At 46.5% G+C, this 2,500-nt stretch overlaps 1 pseudogene; it reads right to left on the bottom strand.

Moving 5' to 3' along the window:
• Positions 1-2,500, bottom strand: part of LOC134426178 (28S ribosomal RNA) — a 7,641-nt pseudogene that overhangs the window by 1,038 nt on the left and 4,103 nt on the right.

The raw sequence follows: 2,500 nt of genomic DNA, 5'->3' as shown, positions 1-2,500 counted from the left end.
AGAGTACTTTAGATGCTAGGGCCCTCGCGGTTCTCTCTAGCCTCGTTTTAGAGAGACCAAGGGCGGTCAGCAACTCAGTATTCTTGCCTAACCATTTGCCACAGGCTCCCATGGGGAAGCCAACATATTCAATTTCCTTTGCATTCGTCAATTGTTCGATCTGCTTATGAAGGCGCTGATATTTCTTGGCCTTTTCCGAGGCGGCTTCACTCAATGAGATTTCAGAGTGCTCGTACCTCACTGTCACATCAACCACGACTGCTTTAGACCCTTTAACAAAGATCAAATCCGGTTTAAACAATTCGTTTGCCTCATCCCTAATGTGTGGCTCCTCGTCTACTGCTCAACACTCCCTCTTCGCCTCTTCGCTAAAAGTTTCACAGATGGCGTTATGTCTCTTAATCCTGGCTTCCTGAGTGATGGCGCAGTTGCCGACAATGTGGGCCACGGTCTCATATCTAGCTCCACAATGTCGGCAGGATTGAACAACATTCTCCTGTCTACCCCTAGCAAGGAATTCCCTTGTCGGGTAGACATTGGCTCTTAATTGTAGGGCCGTGATTAATTTTCGGTGAGGTATGCCCCCAAACCACCTTATCCAGGCATTACTGATCTCATGATTTTCAAAATTTTCAATTCCATGACCCTGGGATACCAGGTGGATCCACTTTTGAAATTCTAATTTCCTCCAATTACACGGTTTTGGATAGCAAATTTTAGGAGCGGGTGCTTCCCATTCAAGCCGGGCTTCATCATCACCCCCCAACTCTACCGCCGGTAGAGGCTCCCAAATTGATGGGACGGACTCTTGTGTCCCCCCTGCTTTTAGCCACAATCTTTCAAATAACCGTTCCAGATGGATTTCCTTCAAATAATTCACAAGAGTCTCATCCAAAGACTGTGCCAATCTATGCAGTCTTCTCGCCTGTATACTTGGAATGAGCGCCACCAATCTGATGAGACCTAAACCACCATCTTTGAAACTCGAGTACAAGATCGCATCACACGTACTTGGTGGAAGATGAAGCCATTCCTTGACTGTATTACGAATCAACTGGTCAAGGGATTCAAGGAGGCCCACCTTAACCTCAGTATGGTCAGCCAAATATATCAGTCTCGGAGTAGTATAAGTCCTGAGTATATTGACTTTCTGGAGAGGTTTTAAAGGCGAACAACCAATTCGATGGAGCCAATCAGTTAGCTTCTCTGATAATCTAGGGTCTGCGAAGCCAGTCCAGGGGTCTACCCATGTGCCAAGATATCTTTCTGAGGAACCTGGGTCGATCATGTTAAGAGGGGATCCGTTTATTACCCATGCGGGACAATCATTGATAGTATATGAGTCCCTTGTTGGCTTGATGTAAAAGCCAAAGTATAAAAGTGACATTTTTCACCCTTCGTACTGAGGCCAGTAAGATTACAAAAGGCCTCCAGAATTTTGATGTTACAACACATGCCTTCCCAGGAATCACTCAGGAGCACTAGGTCATTGGCAAATGCCATGGCCGTAGTTTTCCAACCCCCATGATGGAAACCTTCACCTTCACATTCAAGTTTACATAGAAGGGGGTCCATCGCTAAATTAAACAGCAGAGGTGACATAGGGTTGCCCTGTTTGACACCTGAGCGAATGTATATGGGGTCTGTTCTTCCCCTTCCAACGGAAATGTACGTCCTGACATCACGATACATTTCCCTCACTAAATCAATCACGTGTGAATCCACACCTCTCTGGACCAGACCCTCAAATACATGCTCATGACACACGGTGTCAAATGCCTTAGCGATGTCCACGAACACGACCCCCAGATGTTTGTGCTCTCCTTTTGCTGTTTTTACCACAAGTTGTAACAACTTGAGGTTCTCGGCACAACCTGATGCGCAAATAAAACCCCGTTGCCGGGGGTTAATGGGACAAGCTTTGGACAGCCTCGCCGTGGCGATCCTGGAAAATAGCCTAATCACCATTGAACCAATAGTGATAGGCCTCCAGTTATTGATATCACCAAGCTTCTCTACATCTGAAGACTTGTGTATCAAGACTGTCCTGCAGTCCCGCAGCGCATCTGGAATTGTACCGGTAATAAGCCAGAGGTTGAAGATCTCAGTCAACCGGGAAAATCTCGGGTCTTTTGCAATAATTTGACCCAGAGTAATCCCATCTGGCCCGGGAGCGGAGGTTTTACACATCTCTTTCAAGTTCTTATCCACCTCTTTCTCTGTAATTAGGGCCTCGAACACCCCATTGTTCGCCTCCTTATAAGGAGGGAAACCTAAGAGGCCACCAAATGTACCAGATGTATCCCATCTATTCTTAAAGTGATCGTGCACAACGCTCGATGGTACCTGGCACTGAATGGCTTCCGTGCTATCCAAGATGATACGCGCGAGGCGCCTTCTATGTGACTTGAACAACAACTGAAATCGCAAGAATTTGCCCCTCTTGATAGCTCTTTTACACATCCAATTTGGTGTAGTCTTGGATGTTTTTTCGCCACGG

This window comes from Melospiza melodia, chromosome 17 (genome assembly GCF_035770615.1).
Source record: "Melospiza melodia melodia isolate bMelMel2 chromosome 17, bMelMel2.pri, whole genome shotgun sequence".
NCBI classification, from domain to species: domain Eukaryota; kingdom Metazoa; phylum Chordata; class Aves; order Passeriformes; family Passerellidae; genus Melospiza; species Melospiza melodia.
Note: the sequence above shows the minus strand (reverse complement) of the source record. Positions and strands in the feature narration are given on the sequence as shown.